Here is a 17667-nt window from a genome sequence, read left to right on the forward strand (position 1 = left end):
GCCTGCTGGGAGTCTGGAGAACTTTGTTCTGGTCTCTGCTCTAACACTTGCTCTGAATCTCTGTTTCTTCCTCTGTAAAATGAGGCAGTTGGAAAAGGCAATTTCTCAGGCCCCTTCCAGGTCTGACAGTCTGTGTGTCTAGGAGATTTGAACTCACTTTGACTCCATTTCAGCTCAGTCTCAGTTTCATTAAGAATTGAATGAAGGGGCAGCTAGGTGGCACAGTGGATAGAGCACTGGCCCTGGAGTCAGGAGTACCTGAGTTCAAATCCGGCTTCAGATACTTGGCACTTACTAGCTGTGTGACCCTGGGCAAGTCACTTAACCCCAATTGCCTCACAAAAAAAAAAAAAAAGAATTGAATGAGCCCTCCTCTGTGACTTTGGGCAGGTCACTTACCCTTTCTGGGGCCTCAGTTTCTTCCCTTGTAAAATCAAAGGAGTTGGCTTAGATGATCTCTAAGGTCCCTTCAGAAGCTAACATGATATTATGAGGTTTTATTGGAGGGGGAGGGGTTGGCTCCAGTCTCACTTTCAGCCTCTTCACCAAAGCTGATGATTGCTGTATAGGTTAAATTCTCCTCAATAATTAGACTTCTTCAATGCCAAATATGAAGAAACAAGTAATTATTATTATTATCATTATTCATAGCTAGTTATTATTAGCATTGGTGTAAATGGGAATGAACTTAATTTCACTCTTTCTTTGCATAGGTGGGAATCCACCCTAACAATTGCATTGTGGTTCCTGGAGTCTGTTTCTGTTTCTCCTCTGGGATGCTCTCCAGGCTTCTCCCTTCTAAACATGATACAGAATTTCCTTGTGAGGATTTTGAGTCAAGTGAAGGCTTTTTAAGGATGAGGGGAACTGGGGTATGTGGACAGTTGATGGAGAAGGAGCCAATGTCTAAGAAGAGGTTGAGGAGAGAAAGAAAGTGCCTCAGAAATTGGTTCTAAGGAGGAAAGAATGTGGGTGGAGGTAGAGGTGTTTTGAGGAGCCTATGGTGGATGGTCTCTCTTTTCTCAGCAAGGTAGGAGATTGTGACCCCATCATAAAATTAAGGGGGATTCCCTCCTCCCTGAAGTTTGAAAAATTTTGTCTAATGAGGGGCAGCTAGGTGGCGCAGTGGATAGAGCACCGGCCCTGGAGTCAGGAGGACCTGAGTTCAAATCCGGCATCAGACACTTTACACTTACTAGCTGTGTGACCCTGGGCAAGTCACTTAACCCCAATTGCCTCACAAAAAAAAAAAAAGAAAGAAAGAAAGAAAAATTTTGTCTAATGGCTAGTAATTAGAAGTATTATTTTATCCTGTAAAGAGTGACTGATGGTGCCACATGATAGTATTTTTTAAAAAAATAAACATTTTTATTTATAGTTTTGGGTTCCAATTTTTATCCCTCTTTCCCTCCCTCCCCTCCCCTCCTTGAGGCAGCAAACAATCATATATGGGTTATACATGTAACCATATGATAGTTATTAAGAGGACTGAATATAAGAGGACTTTGGATATATTTCCGATGACAGATCTGTAATAGGCAACTAAGGGCACTGGGATGTTTGGGGAACATCTCTAATCTGGGAAATGACAATCATATCCCTCCCTCCATCCCAATCAAAGGCATATTCTTCAAGCTGATTGGAAAATCTGAAGCCACCTAGTCCAACCCCTTCATTTTATAGATGAGAACATTGAGAAGCCCAAGGAGGTTCATTGACTTGCCCGAGGTCACAAAAGCAACAAAGCATCAGAAGCAGGATTTGAACCCAGAATCTCTGACCCTAGAACCAGGCCAGTGATCTTCTCACTGGACCAAGCTCCCTCTCTGTATTTCAGTTAAGTCAAGAAAGTCAGCATTAAAATAACCATGATACCCTAAGTACAGGACTTTACATTTTTCAAAGCATATTTATTTATATTACTTCCTTTAATTCATAGCAGCTTTTCTTTTTCTTTCTTTTTTCTTTTGTGTGTGTGTGTGTGTGTGTGTGTGTGTGGGATAGTGAGGGTTAAGTGACTTGTCTAGAGTCACACAGCTAGTAAGTGTCAGGTGTCTGAGGCTGGATCTGAACTCAGGTCTCCTGAATCCAGGGCTGATGCTTTATCCACTTTTCTACCTTGACTCCCCGACAGCTGCTTTTCAAAGGAGGTAGGGGATGTGTAATTATCCTCATTTGACAGATGTAGAAACTGAGCCCAAGAAAGATTTATTCAGGGTCAGAGCTAGGACTAGAATTTATTTCCCTTGATTCTTCTGCTGGTGTTTTCAAGATGAGAAATTTGGATATAGGAAAAAAAAAGACCCTTTATTCTCAGGATGGGAGGGAGGTCAGAAGGAAGGGAGTGGTCCTTGAGAATCTGTCTGGGACCGGGTATGGCCCATATCAACTTCTTTGGGCATCAGCACCAGGTGTTGATTAGTTTTGAGTTTTCAAATCCTACAGGGACCTGCAGTTGGTTCCCACAGAGCTCTGAGAACCAGCCCTGAGCTTTTGAGCTAGCATTAGTCCCTTGCTCCCATGGCTCAGATGGAAGTTCAGTAGAATACAGGGGTCTCCTGCCCTGCCCTATTCGTCACCTCCCTCTGGGGTGCTCACCCAGTATGAGGAAAGGAAATCTAAAGACCCTGAGGCATCTGTCCCCATGGCTCACACCCAAGTGCCAAGAACAGGGCCTTGTCTTCAGGGAGATGAGCTCTCTGAGGCTTTTTAAGGGGGTGGTGATCTGGGGGAGCTGGTGTTAAAACCAGACCTTAGTGGACAGGTGTTATTTCTAACCACAGCCTCCGACGTGGATAATTGGCTGTTCTCTGTAGTGGGGCAGGAGCTGGGTTGGGCGTGGTTGTGAAACTTCCTTGTAGTCTCGAGGGACTGCCCCTCCAGAGCATGGGTGAGTCACAGTGTCAAGAGACTGAGAGTGAGCCACACCTGTGTCATGCAAAGAGAGGATGCCAGTTTCTAGAGTACCTCGCCCTGTCCTGTTGACAGGGTCAGCCCCCACATTATCAGTGAAGGGAAGCAGAAGGAGCGGGGTGGACATTTAGGATAAAGCCCCACCCCCTTCCACTTCCCCCCAAGAACCTTTTTGTTTCTAGAGTGCTTCAGGTGAGATGGGGGGAAAAAGTTTTGTTCAAGCTAACATTACCTTGCTGAATGGTGAGGTGAGCCATGCTGCTGGTGTGATTCAAGAGGAAGTTCACTCCCAATTAGGGACTTGTTCTAGCGAGTCAGCAAAGAATATTTTCAGAAACTAATTGTGCAGGTGGGTCCCATATTAAGAAAATCCAGCTTTTGAAAATTCCAATTTTTGTTTCATTTTAAACTAGAGTCTGGAATTCCCCCAAAGAACGAACAAATAAATAAATAAGTAAGTAAGTAAGTAAGTAAGTAAGTAAGTAAATAAATGCCATCCTAATGTGGCTAAGCATTTGTTTATGAAGCATTGGCCATTCAGGGCTGGGCTGGCCAGGATTAGACAGAGAAAACTAGAAGCTAAAATATCTTGAAGGCTTTTATAGAAGAAGAATTAGAAATCAAGATAAGGCAGTTCAGATTGAAGACGGAAGTCACTAGCAATATAGGGTTTGAATATTGAATATCTGATGTCAGACTTTTCAGGATTTAGAGCTACTGTAAAAAGCAAATCCATTCATCCATCAAAGGAGTGGACCAGAGGGGGAAGAGTGCTTAATGGGTAGAAACTTCTTCCTGGCTCATTCCCATATACTTCTTTTCTGAATAGTCCTAGGGAGATAGCTATGCCCTTGGCAGAACCTGATAAAGTGAGGATAAGATGGGGATAAATCTGGGGTTACAGTTTTGGAATTTATGGAGGCAAAGTCAAGTTGAATATTGAGAGCACAGTAATTAGAATCTTGTAGTCATTAAAAAACAAAAACAACCCAAGTTTCTTTGTTAAATGTTCCACTAACTTTGCTTAGTGGTAATTTCATCTATCCAAGACCAAGGTGGCATACCCTACTGGGAACAATTGGCAGGAAAGTTTGTGGATACTTGGATAATCATTGTTCTTTTCTTTCTTTTTTTTTTTTAGTGAGGCAATTGGGCTTAAGTGACTTGCCCAGGGTCACACAGCTAGTAAGTGTTAAGTGTCTAAGGCCGGATTTGAACTCAGGTACTCCTGACTCCAGGGCCGGTGCTCTATCCACTGCACCACCTAGCTGCCCCTTGGATAATCATTGTTACCAACATCTATTGCAGCTGGCTGGATACTTAATTGGCAAGGGCAAGTAGTCTTGTCTTCAGCTCTGAGTTCAGTGGGGGATGGTGTGGGTATTATCCGGTTGATGCTGCTTGAAGAAAATTAAATTGATTCCCTTATTGAGTTTTCATTCTCTTGTCATTATTTGCATAGATTTGCATAGAAAAGGCTGGTAGCCCCTGAGTGATTCAATGTAGAGAAAAAAAGCAAAGGGTATATAATAATAATGATAAATGAATTGTAGTAGTAGTAGTAGTAGTAGTAGTAGTAGTAGTAGTAGTAGTAGTAGTAGTAGTAGTAGTAGTAGTAGTAGTAGTAGTAGTAGTAGTAGTAAGCATTTATAAAGCTCTTTAAAGTTTGCAAAGCACTTTACAAATATGACCTCATTTTATCCTCACAGCATCCTGCAAAGTAGATGCTGTTGTTATTCGTGTTTTATAGATGTGGGCACTGAGGCAGATAGTGGTTAGATAATTTGATCTGGGGTCACACAACTACGTAACTGTCTGAAGCTGGATTCAAGTCTTCCGGACTCTAGGTACAGCATTCTATCTACTATACCACGTGGTATAGCTTTCTGAATGGGCCAAGTCATGAAATTATAGAATGTCAGACCTGGAAGGAGCCTAAATCACCAAGGCCAAACCCTTTATTTTATCATGATACAACTGAGCCCCAGGGAGGGGATGTATCTTGTCCAGGATCTCACAGTAAATTAGTTATAGAATCTGGAGACCAGAGAGGTCCAGAATCTAGAGCCTATATACTTCATGCTATAGTTGGTCACAGAATGAAGAGATCATGATGGGATGGTGGGCTGGAGTGGTCAGGGATATATACAGTGGGCAGCTAGCTGGCACAGTTGATAAAGCACTGGGTCTGGAATCAGGAAGACCTGAGTTCATATCCTATCTCAAACTGTGTGACCCTGGGCAAGTCACATAAGCAATACCTGTCTCCTAGGGTAATTGTGCACTTACCTCACAGGGTAATTGTGGGGATCAAAGGAGTTAACATATGTGAAGTGTTTTTCAAACCTTAACGCTGTATATAAATGTTAACTTTTATTAATATTTAGACCTGGAAGGGCCCTCCAAAGTCATGTGATCCAGAGGTGTCAGATATACCAGCATGTGCCCATCATTCTCCCAAGTACAGCTGGAACCAGGTTAAAATGTAATTGAGGGGTGGCTAGGTGGCGCAGTGGATAAAGTACCAGCCCTGGATTCAGGAGGACCTGAGTTCAAATCTGGTCTCAGACACTTGACACTTACTAGCTGTGTGACCCTGGGCAAGTCACTTAACCCCCATTGCCCAGCGCAAAAAAAAAAAATGTAATTGAGATGTATTTAACAAATAAACAAAAAAGCAGATAATATCATATTTTAAAACTAAGTCAATAAATACATCGTGACCCAGTGACCTACCTAGGCTAAACCCCTTCCTTTTACATAGGAGGAAACATTACAGGGCCAGTGTAATTTAAATGACTTGCCCAATGTCAGGCAGTTAGGAAGTATTATCAGGTGAGATTTGTGACTCCAGGGCTAATGTTCTTTCTACTCCACCACCCCATATAAATAGAAGCTGGCACTAGGGAAGTGAGACTAGAGTTGATTTTTGAAGGATTGGTAAAATATGGCTGGATGGCAAAGGACAGAGGAGAGTGTTCTAGGCAAGGGTAACATGAACAAAGGTTCAGTCATCTGATCCCCTAACAATTATCACACCTCGTGTGAGAGTCTTATAGTCTACTTTGTTGTGTGTATATTGTAGTGCACATGTCTTACCCTCCCCTACCAGGGGGATAAGAGAGCAGAGGCTGCCCTCTTTTTTTCTTTGTATCTTCCCGGCGCTAAGCCCAATGCCTTGTACATAGTAAAGCATTCAGTATAGGTTTGTTGAATGAATGAACAGGGCACAGCATGTTTGTGGGTTGGTGCAGAGACAAACTCTACTCGAGTGCAAGGTATGTGTTGGGGAGGAGGGGGAGACAGATTGTGGAGGGCCTTGAAAGCCAGACAGAGGAGTTTGGACTTCATGCAGGGAACAATAGGGCGCCATTGAAGATTTTGTCTCCCAATCCGCCCTTCTGTTCCCAGAACCCGGGAGTTTAGAATTGAGATGCTTGGACTGAGCTCTGGGAGACACGTGCACTTTTCTTCCAAATGGGCAAAGCGATTGCCAAGCCCTGCCTTTGAAGTTTCACAAAAGCAGAGAGAGACTTTGCAGACGGTAATTCTAGCTACTGTGGCTAAAATCATATAGACTGGCAAAACGCTATACAAACACGCTTAATCCCAGTCAAAGGATTAGTTTCTTAGAGAGAAGCTCCACCTTTACTTAATAGTTTTAAATTGTTCTGGGTACCTGTCAGACTTTGAATTTTGCCGTTCTCTCTGGTAGAGTGAGGACGTGGGCAGAATTTTGGCCAATCAAGATTGATTTTAAATTTTTTGGTGAGGGGGGTTGTTTCTGGGGAGGGTGGGGGAAGAAAGTTTCAGAGTTTTCATTTGGTTCTATAGGGCTCTTCTTCTTTGTTATTATTATTTCTTTTGGCTGGGGGAGGGGGAGGGAGGAGCCGAATGACTTCAGGCTGGGCCCCCTCCCACTGGGAGGAGTGACAGAATGCACCCACACTCCATCCTTGCCTCTCCTACCCCTTCGAGAAAGAGGTCTGAAGTTCTATCCTGGCAATCCCACTTGGGGAATCAACCACCAAGGTAAATATATGGATTATCCTAAAATTTCTGCAGCAATAGGGTGAGTTATTATTGATTCACAGAGCACGACAAAACATCACTGCATGAATTAGCAAACAGCTGTTTCTAATTTGAGTTTAGAACTGTACACAGAGGAACTTGTTTTACTGTTCACTCCTTTCATTTATAATGAATTTTAATCACCGCTACAGGTGAGAAAAATGTAGAAACAAGCTTGTATCTTGTGGAAGAAACAAAGGAGAGACAGATGCTAACAGATTTACAGTCTGTGATAAAAGGGATGTTTTGGTACACTTTACATGTAATTAGAGTGCAGCTGTTTTCAGTCCCAAGTCCACGGAGCACCACGGAATATGGGTTCTGCTGCATTTCCAAGGGGAGTAAAGAAAAACAGTGATTCAACCCTGAAAGCATTTCGTTTATCCTGAGTCGAGCAGAGCATCCGTCCTGCCGACCCTCACTGTGTCACTTATTGAAGCCTGATGACGATTATTTAACGAGGTGTTATTTCCAACTTTCCCCCTCCTGCCTTCCCCTTTCCCAAATGGTGAAAAAACAACAACAAACAATGAAACCCATCAAACTTAGTCTTAGGGTTTGGGGGGCTCTGGCTTGTCAAAGAAAAGTTTTGCCCAGCCCAGGACAGGCTGTGAAGTGAGAGGAGGAGGGAATCTTGGGAGACCTGTTACCCTGCTTGGCTTTATCCAAAATGGCTGGGGTTTGTCCTTCTCCCTGCCCCCCACTGGGCTGCCCTCTTCAAGAATTTAACCACAGCAAACACTCTAGTAAATTAATGTGGGGTGGCTTTTTTTCTTTCTTGGTCTGTTTAATTTCTGCAATAAAACTAAGGCTCAATTGCATTTTCAATTTCAGCACTAAGTAAATTTGTCTAAGGGATAGAGCAGTGCAGACTGCTTATATGTTTGTTGAGGTCACGTTGGCTGTGTCTTCAAGGTGAAAGGCGAACTTCTGCCTTCCTGCCCATGGTCTTCAGTCCTTTACGGGCAGGACACTGGGCTTGCTGGCACTGTGCTCGGGTTATTGGATCCTAACTTTGGTCAAAGGCTCCTGCTCTAAAGCCCCGAGCCACTCTATAGCTATGCTATAAATGATTTGATTCCTTTATTCTGGACCTGGCCATACTTCTGGAGATGCTTGCTTTTCACTAGAGAGGTAGGGAAAGGACCATCGTTAATGATTCCCCAACCTCTACATTTTCTCCCTCTCCCTCTCCCTCCCCTTCTCCCTCCCCCCCTCTCTTTCTTTCTCCCTCTTTCTCCTCTGAGGTGGGACTTCCCAGGGAAGGGAAGGGGAGAAATGAGAGGTTTGTTTGTTGAATCCAGGCATTATAATAAATTCAGATTACAGAGATCAAAAAGCATCCTAGGCTACTATAGCAGAGGGTTTTGTGACCTGAGTTATTCTGATGATCCCTCTCCTGTCCTATTCATAGGATTACTTGGAGGCCATTTTATGGATGAGACCTAGAGAGGCTAAGTGACTTTTCCAAGGTCACGCAGGTACTAAGTAGCAAAGTAAGAATCTGAATATCTGCCTTCTGATTTCAAAAACAGAACTGTTTCCAAAACAACATGGTTTCTTTGTGTACTTAGAGTTGAAATCATTCTTCCTTATTCTCTGTGTCATATACTCATGTGTTTTTGGTGGCTAATGATCTCACCCACCATTAAAAGCACCTTTGAAATTGTCATGTAAATAATGTGGAAATTGGATCCAATCTGTTAAAAAAACACCACCACCCAATCATTTTCCATACTACTAGTAGGGACCAACCAGACATGGACGTTACATACAATTTTGTTTTCAACTAAATAATTTATTTAATTGTTTTCATTTGAGGTTATTAGCACATTAAAATATGTTTTAAAAGACCCAGCAATTAAAAGAATGAATGTAAGCACAGTTCTGCACATCAAGTCACCAGGCTCAACAAACACTATTTTGATGTGCAAAGTGCCCCTTAATGGAGACAGCAACCATCTGTTAAATAAACCATTAGGAGCAGTAGAGATAAGGACAGTTTTTCAAGGTTCAGGCTCTAGGTTTGCTTCTACCAGGCCCAGAGGTGATGTTCGGGTGGGAACAATCTGTGTTCCCCCATCCCAGTTTGCTCATCAGTAAAATGGGGCTAAGAATACCTGGTGGTGCTCATTTCACAAGGTTGTTGTAAGGCTCAGAAGAGCTAGTGTGAGTAAAGTGCTTTGCGCTAACCTCAGAGTGCTATGTAAATATCAGTTTATTTAATAAAGTCCCTATTTGGCGTTCATGCTTACAGAGTCTACCTTGAGACAGTTGTTGTTCGTCTTGCGTTCATGGTAGTGATGACTCTGAGAATGAATTATAAGAGTAAAGCATCTCCAAAAATGTTATTCAAGTCAAATGGGAAGTACAATTGGACTTTTTAGAAACCATTTTTCACTTAGTTTAGGAGGGCTCATATCTGTTACTTGGGGTGGGAGGGACAGCTGCATTTGTTGCTACAGACAGGTATACTTAAGATGGTCAAGTGGGACAAGAGTGTGGGTGGGTGGCCAGTCTCTCTGGTGAATCAGAGACAAGGAACAGATGTCTGGGACTTGGATGAAAATCTGGTTTATCTGCTTACTTCAGGAAGCTACAGTGACTGTTACATTCACTCCAGCCCCATCAGAGGTAAGAGGAGGCAAAAGGGTATGAAGGAGACAGAGGCTGTCTTGTGAAAGTGAGAAGCCAACATTTGGGATGATAGAATAGGAAGAAGATCTGTGATTTCTCCGTTTTAAGGGGACTGCCCCTGTGAGGAAACTTCTACTGGTACAGGCTGCCAGTCTCTCTCCAGCTTATGATCATAGAGAATTGCCTAGAGCTCTGAGCTGTTAAGTGACTACCCAGGGTAACACATCCCATTATGTGTTAGTGGTAAGACTGGAACTCAGACTTTCTTGATTCCAAATTCACCTCCCTAACTACTTTGGCTTAGTTTGTAAATCAATGATATGATAAATTAATACTCTCTCACCTCCCTCTATGCCCCCCTACAAGGAAACCAATTCCCTTCTCTCCTACAATACATAAATAACACTTCCCAAACCTCTCAATGAAATGAAAATAGCAGCTAGAGGGCACAGTGGATAGGTTTGTACTTGGAGTCAAAAAGTCCTGAGTTAAAATTCAACTTCAGGGGCAGCTAGGTGGCGCAGTGGATAGAGCACTGGCCCTGGATTCAGGAGGACCTGAGTTCAAATCCGGCCTCAGACACTTAACACTTACTAGCTGTGTGACCCTGGGCAAGTCACTTAACCCCAACTGCCTCACCAAAAAAAAAAAAAAAATTCAACTTCAAATACTTACTCCCTGTGTGACCCTGGGCAATTGACTTAACTGCTGTCTGCCTTAGTTTCCTCCTCTATAAAACAGGATAATACTAGTGCCTGCCTCCTAGGGTTTATGTGAGGATCAGGTGAGATATTTGTTACTTGCTTTTCAATCTGAAAGCATTGTAGAAATGTGAGCTGTTATTATTAGCTGTTATAAATTGGACACTGATGCCAAATGCACTGATCTTTACACTGGGCAGGGTCCTATCTGGGCAGGCCAAGTGGGCTTGTCTTTCACCCAGTTGCAGAGGCTACCCAGAGCCCACAACAGGTTCAATGTGAACTCTTGAATGAGAATTCTACTATTAGCAGAAATAATAACAGCTTGTATTTGTCTATCTTCTTCCTCTGGGGAGTTCATATTGTCGTATGGACATTATCTCATTATCCCCAGTAGTGTCCTGGGGAGGGAAAGAAGGGGAATTCTTCTGCTGATGGGGAAATGGGAGCACAGAGAGCTCATGGGATCTGCTGAATGCCAAACAGAACGTGAAGAATAAAGCCCAAATGGAACTGGGGGTCACCTTGTCCTGTGCTCTCCGCTTACCTTTGGAGGTTTAATTTCTAACCACCATGGGCAGAATATATTAGTGTAGATAATTCCAGTGGCTTGATCATTTTTTTAAACCTGCCACGCCTACTTTGGCTGTTGTATTTTCTTTAGGATAACATCAATGTGCATTTTCTTTGTCTGTAAGTGTGTCTTTGGTAGTGGCCTAGATGCGTGCTGTGAACACCTGCTGGTATTTACCATTAGTTGCAGGTAGTCCACAAAATAATGAAAAAAGTAACATAAAGAGTGTTGGGTTGGGAGTCGCATGACCTGGGTTTGACTTGCTGGCTGTGACACTATTTATGCAATGTTGGGTGAATCACTAAATCCTACTTGGCCTCAGTTTCTTTTTTTTGTAAAATGGGGGATAGTAAAACTTGTAATACCTACTTCATAAGGGTAGTTGTAGGACAGGTGGGGAAAGCTCAATGTAGACTCTTAAATGTCATGTAAATGTCTGTCATCATAATCATTTCTTACTGATGTGACTACAGACAAGTCACTTTAACTCCATAGGCCTTGGTTTATACATCTGTAAAATGAGATGAGATGATCTTGCAATTTCTTAACACCTCTAAATCTCAGCAACTACAACAGCATTTATTGTAGCACTTTAAGGTTTGCAAAGCACTTACAAATTTTATATCGTTTCATCTTTATAACAACCTTGGGAAATAAGTGTTATTATTATCCCCATTTTACAGATGTGGAAAACTGAGGCTGAGAGATTAAGTGACTTGCCTAGGGCCACACAGCTTATAATATTCTGAGGGTAGGATTTGAATTCGGGACCTTTTAATTTCAAGACCAACACAACATCCAATGCAACATCCATCTCATATCCTCCATGCCTTTGTTAGAGCCATATTCCCCACCCCCCTCCCCCATGGATGAGGGTTCTCATTTGCAGCCCTATTTGGTACTTCAAGGATGTTGTTGTATTGTTCAGTTTTTTTTTTTCAGCCATGTCTGACACTTCATGACCTCATTTGGGGTTTTCTTACACTGGAGTGGTTTGTCATTTCCTTCTCGAGCCCATTTTACAGATGAGGAAACTAAGGCAAACAGGGTTAAGTGACCTGCCCAGAGTCACACAGCTAGTAAGTTTCTGAAGTCAGATTCAAACTCAGAAAGATTGAGTATTCCCCACTTCAGGCCCGGCACTCTATCCTGAGCCACCTGGCTGCTCTCTTCATTTTTTACAGACTTTGTTTCTAGCCCAATACCAGGTTGATGAAATGAATGACTTCCAGCAACAAGATCTGAAGCAGCAATCCCAGCAGCAACAAATCATCTTGACAAATGACAGGGCTTGTTTGGGAAGGTGGAGGAGGTGGGAGTAGGGTTATGTGAGGGGGAGGGGGAGAAGGTGGGGGGGTTAAGTGGGGGGGAGATAGAGGAGGTGGGGCTAGGGTTAGGTGGAGGGGGGAGGTAGAGGAGGTGGGAACTGAGAAGACGTCTAAGGGATGAACATTTTTAAAGAAAAAAGGAATTGAAAGTACACTGAAAACTGAGACATCAACATTTGGTCGACATTTGCATTATTTCACACCCGAATATTAGTGTCCCGGGTGCCGTATGCCGTGTGAAGGAATCAGTCTGCACTGTATTTTAATCTGCTCGACTGTCTCGATGCTCTGGTTGCATTTGAGTTTTTCACAAAGTTGCTCTTGCCTTTGTTATAATAAGATCTTCCATCTCCTATGCCCTGGACTGATTGTTGACAGACTCTTAATTGACTGGTTCTAGAACCCGAATGAGGGCTCGTTGTGCTGTGGCTGAGGATGAGTGGCTGGACACCAAAGCCTCATGAGGAACAGGGTGGCCTTGCCAAGCTCTTTGCTTGGCTCATTCCCCACAGACTTCCTCCTTCCCACTGAGGCCTCCGGGCCCCATGTTGACTGGGCACCGGCTGCCAACCCTCCCTCTCCCCCTCCAGCCTCTTTCTCCAGCAATCTGGACAGCCTACTGATGACCCTTTCTGGGGTAGAATTTGGGTCATTGTGGGAGGGGGGGGCTCCTTTAAAGAAGAGCTGGCTCTTCCCATAAACACTCTTGCTCTATGGTATGTCTCAGATGGAGAACCCCCTTGTTTGGGGACCTTATTCTGATTCTGGGTGAGAGAGAAAGATAATAACAATAGTTTACATTAATATCACTGTTGGACCAGATCTGTGATTTCATTAGCAAGGAAGATTTGGGTGAGGAATCTCTAAAGATGGGGGTGAGATAGGTGGCTCCTCTTCAGCTTAACCTTGGAGAATTGACCAGGGCACTTAGAGATTGAGTGATGCCCATGGTCACATAGGTGTCAGAGGTCGTGCCTATGAGCCCACATTTTCTGGTATGTGAGTTCTGCTTTTTGTCCACTGCATAATGCTACCTCTTCATATAGTTCTGCAGTTAGGACTTAAACATTCTTTTCCTTACAAGGCAGGTAGTAGGAGCATTGTTTGTTATTTCACTTTGTACAACTGAGGAAACAGGATTAAAGAAGCCACTGGTCACCTTGGATTACTAGTAAATAGAGGAGTTGTGTCTTGAATCTCACCAGGGCTACTGACTTCTTGGGCCTGTCTTGGGCCACTGTAGCCCATGGTCTCAGAACCAGAGCAACTGACACCTTCCACTAAGAACATTATTTCCAGAGAAAGCAGTGATCCTTTGACTTATGGGGTAACATGCACCTTTTGCATTTTTCCTAGAGAAGGTTGGTAGAGAGGAGAACATTAGTTAGTAGCCTTCACTCAGTCTTTGAGCACCTCGCATCATGGAATGCTGCCCAGTTGGCTTTGTGGCCATCACAAGGGGATAAGGGGATGGGTTGATTCAACCCAGCTAACATTCAGCACGTGTCTCCTAGCTGCCTTAGCAGATGCCCAAATACAAGTCAGAATCTGAATTCTACCATTGTTGGTTGCATCATTGGCTAATTTACTCAAATGGATCTGTGAGGCTGTCGGTGAGGCTCTTCTTTTTTTTTTTTTTGCTGGGCAATGAGGATTAAGTGACTTGCCCAGGGTCACACAGCTAGTAAGTGTCAAGTGTCTGAGGTCACATTTGAACTCAGGTCCTCCTGAATCCAGGGCTGGTGCTTTATCCACTGCGCCACCTAGCTGCCCCATGAGGCTCTTCTTAACATTGCTACAGAGATCGACCTGGCCACACTTTGCCTATCTTGTGAAATGCTTGCCAGTGTCTTCCCATTAGTTCACTATAGAGTCACACCCAGTGAACTGCAGGGCTTTCTTTGCTTTCTCATATAAAAAAGGATTTATTTTGTTTTTGACCCTATACACACTTTTCTCCCAAATCTGCCAAACATCCCCCTGCTATGAAGTACATTGACTGAAAACAATTGAGCAAAACTTCCCATGAGTGTTGATTGCATCTAGGTCCTCCACAGTGCCACTTTCCCATGGTTCTTTGCCCTACCCATCCTCATCATTCTTTGTGGCATAGGAATATGCCATTATATTCATATGCCATAGCCTGTTAGACCATTCCCAGCATCGTTCCCTTAGATAATGAATGTGTCCAGCCAGCTGGGGAATCGAGTCAGCTAAGCTGTTGATCTCTGTGTACATGTCGGTGAGTGGGCACTCTGCCCTCTTTCTGTTCTAGAACCAGTTGGGAAGAACTTTTCCAGTACATGGCAGAGCTTCAGACCATGGCCACCCCTGGCCCCTGAAGAAGAATCTTGCATTTGATCCCATTACTGTCCCTAGGGAGAACCTCTGTACTTAGAAGACACCAAATAGAGAAGGAACTACAGGATGGTGCTGATATCTGTTCTTGGAGCTACTTGTTATGTGTGCTGAGCATTAAGGGGGCGATTAGGCCCCTGCTCTGTGCCCACATGAGCTCCGCTGCTGCGTCCCATCCTGTCCCAGGGATGACAGCTTCCAAAGCCTGTCTAATGTTCTTTTTTCTTAATTAAACTTTTATTAAATTTTCTTCTCCTTTTAATACTGGGTTTGGTTCTTGTCTTCAGTGATGACAGAAGCCTGGGAGTAGCCATGTGAGTCCCGTTTCTGAGAGTCCCATTTTGCAGGATTAGCCGTTTTTAATGACTTTAATCTTCTTTTTGAAAGTGATTTCCCCCTCATTCTGTTAAATTCCTTTGATTGCATTAATGCAGAATTATTATTCCAAGGGAAGGGGAAAAAATTAGGGTCCAACATTGGCAGCTATTTGACACTGCCTTAAAAAATGTCTTCTGATGCCCTCACCAATGGTACTGCTTCCTTTAGGTGAGCTCAGTGCCTACCATCCTCCTCCTCATGTTAGAGAAATTGGGGTGATGAGCTTTTATTTATTGTATGTGAAAAATAACTCAGAACTAGGAGCAGACATGAGCACAGTGCTTGGCATATAGCAAGTGCTTAATAAATGCTTGTTTATTTGGCTCACCTTCATATAGTAGTAGCAGGGAAGAGAATAAGCATTTAAATAGCACCTACTATGTGCCAGGTGTTGTGCTCAGTGCTTTATAGCTATTGTTTTATTTCGTGACAATGGTGGTCTCTCCTCCTCTCCCTTTCCCTATGGGGCCCTAGGAAATTTTACAAAGGACAGATTTCATTTCTCATCTCTTACCTCCTGACTTTTGAACAGGTGCCCATCCACTTCCTGCTATTTCCCCATGTTTTTTGCTAGCTTCCTTCAAAGCACAGCTTGGGTTCCCCCCCACCCCCACCCCAATGAAACTTTTCCTGATTCCTCCAGCTGTGAGAGCTCGGTTGGTCTTGAAATTACTTTTTATAATTTCGTACATCCTTTGCATTTATTCATGTATGTGTCTGTTGTATCCTCAGTAAAATGTAAACTTTTTGAAGGCAGTAACTTCATTTTTGTCTTGCATTGTCATCAACCCATTATAGAGGTTCTTTCCTTTAACCATCATTGAATATATTAATTATTATTTAAAAAATATTTCTTATATTGAAATGAATCAAACCTGCTTCCAGATCAATAAATGCACCAAATCCTCAAACCATTTACAAAAGGTGTCTTTAACTTTTTTTGTGACATAGACACATAATCCCTTCTCAGAATAATGCTTCTTAATGCATAAAAGAAAATATCTTGGGGGCAGCTAGGTGGCACAGTGGATAAAGCACTGGCCCTGGATTCGGGAGGACCTGAGTTCAAATGTGACCTCAGACACTTGACACTTACTACCTGTGTGACCTTGGGCAAGTCACTTAACCCTCACTGCCCCCCCCCATTAAATTAAATAAAAAAAAATAAGAATATGTCTAATATTAGGAAAGAAATCACCTATATTGAAATACATTTATAAAATTATTTTTTAAAAAACACAAATCAAGGTTACTGACCTCAGGTTAAGAACCCTTCATTTACAGTTGGACACAACAGTTAATAGCTTCTTCTTTTTGAAGCAAACAGCAATTTGATTTCTCAACTTTTTATGTAAACATGGTCAATTTCCCCAATTCATCTTTTTCGATTTAAAACAACCTCATTTCATTTGAATGCAAATAATTATCATCTCAGCAAGTGCTCAGTTTTGCCATCCGCACAATAAAATGCTCAGCCTTGTTTTCTAAAATTGTTGACAAATCTGCCGTGCTCTGTACCTGCCTCTGAAGCAGAAAGCAATTGGAGCTTGGGGGTTGAGGAGAACCTGACTTTTGAGGTCTTTTAAGGGAGCATGAGGCCCTCGCTTGGGGACTGTATGTGTTTGGAGGGATTTCTTAGCAAGAGTATAGACTTAAGATTTGGGGAGAGAGGAGGAGACGGAGCAGAGCTTGGATTTATACTGAAGTCCTCCTCCTGCATTTAGATAACATCTTTAAAGACTGGTGGGCTGTTTTTTTGAGGAAGAATAATCTCCTACCACCATCTTTCCCCCCTTCTTGGTTACTCCTTTGGCCTCTACTTTCACTCAGAACTTTAAAATGTCACAGTGAGAACACTGGAGTAGCAACAGCTTTTAACCTATTGGCTTATGGATTGGATTGGCCAAAGAGTCTATGTGCATTTGAGCAACATATATATTTTGATGCAGTAAGACATGAAAAGCAAAAACAAACAAAAAAGCCAGTCCAGCCTCACAAGTTAGGGGTGGGATCACTATGTGCTAGTGAACCAATCACCCTAGTTCCAGCCATAGCTTTTCTCTCCATCCCTTTTGTCTCCTGGCCTCTGGAGGAGCCCAGCTGGTGTGAGTTGGGAATTAGCAGGCATTCTGGTGCCTTCCCACTGAATGTAATCCAGGAAGTGGGCAGCCGGCTGGATTGTTCCAGTCCAGAGGGCCTAGTAATGTGAGGCCCCCAGGGGACTTTGTCTCCTTTGCTTAGGAAAGGAGCCCTTGGTGGTGGTATCAGAGGGAGAGACACTACTAGGAAAGAAGACTTGGGAAGCGGGGCTTCCTGATGTAACTCATGATGACCCAGTTTCCAGTTTGAGGGAGCGATCAGGAGTGATGGGAGAAGATGAGGATTAAAGTCTGGAGCAACACGGGAGCCTGGATTTGTACTTGGCTGCATGGAGTGTCTTTGTCTGACATCCACATCTGATTAGTCTCCTGCTTCCTCGGTCACTGACAAATGGTTAGGGTTGTGCTGCAGTGGAGTCCAGGGGGTGGTGGGGCACCCAAGTCCTGGCAGTGCCAGTGAGGTAGCCACTCCTATTGCATTTTAGGAAGGAGGAGGGTGATTCGTTTTGAACTTAGATGGACCAGGTTTTGTGTGAGCATTCCATTTTTTTCCACAGGTATGAACTGTCCCTTTTCCAAGGCCAGAACATGTGCTTCTGAACTCTACT

At 43.2% G+C, this 17667-nt stretch overlaps 1 protein-coding gene across 2 annotated transcripts in view; it reads left to right on the forward strand.

Moving 5' to 3' along the window:
* Positions 1–17667, forward strand: part of ZNF423 (zinc finger protein 423) — a 443545-nt gene that overhangs the window by 253339 nt on the left and 172539 nt on the right. The window contains exon 1 of one of the 2 annotated variants that reach the window (XM_043989727.1): positions 6852–6945. The exons of the other annotated variant lie outside the window; for it this stretch is intronic. The gene's annotated coding sequence lies outside the window, so the exon portion shown is untranslated. Of the gene's footprint in view, positions 1–6851; positions 6946–17667 lie in introns of those variants that run through there. 2 annotated transcript variants of the gene reach the window in all.

This window comes from Dromiciops gliroides, chromosome 2 (assembly GCF_019393635.1).
Source record: "Dromiciops gliroides isolate mDroGli1 chromosome 2, mDroGli1.pri, whole genome shotgun sequence".
Taxonomy (NCBI): domain Eukaryota; kingdom Metazoa; phylum Chordata; class Mammalia; order Microbiotheria; family Microbiotheriidae; genus Dromiciops; species Dromiciops gliroides.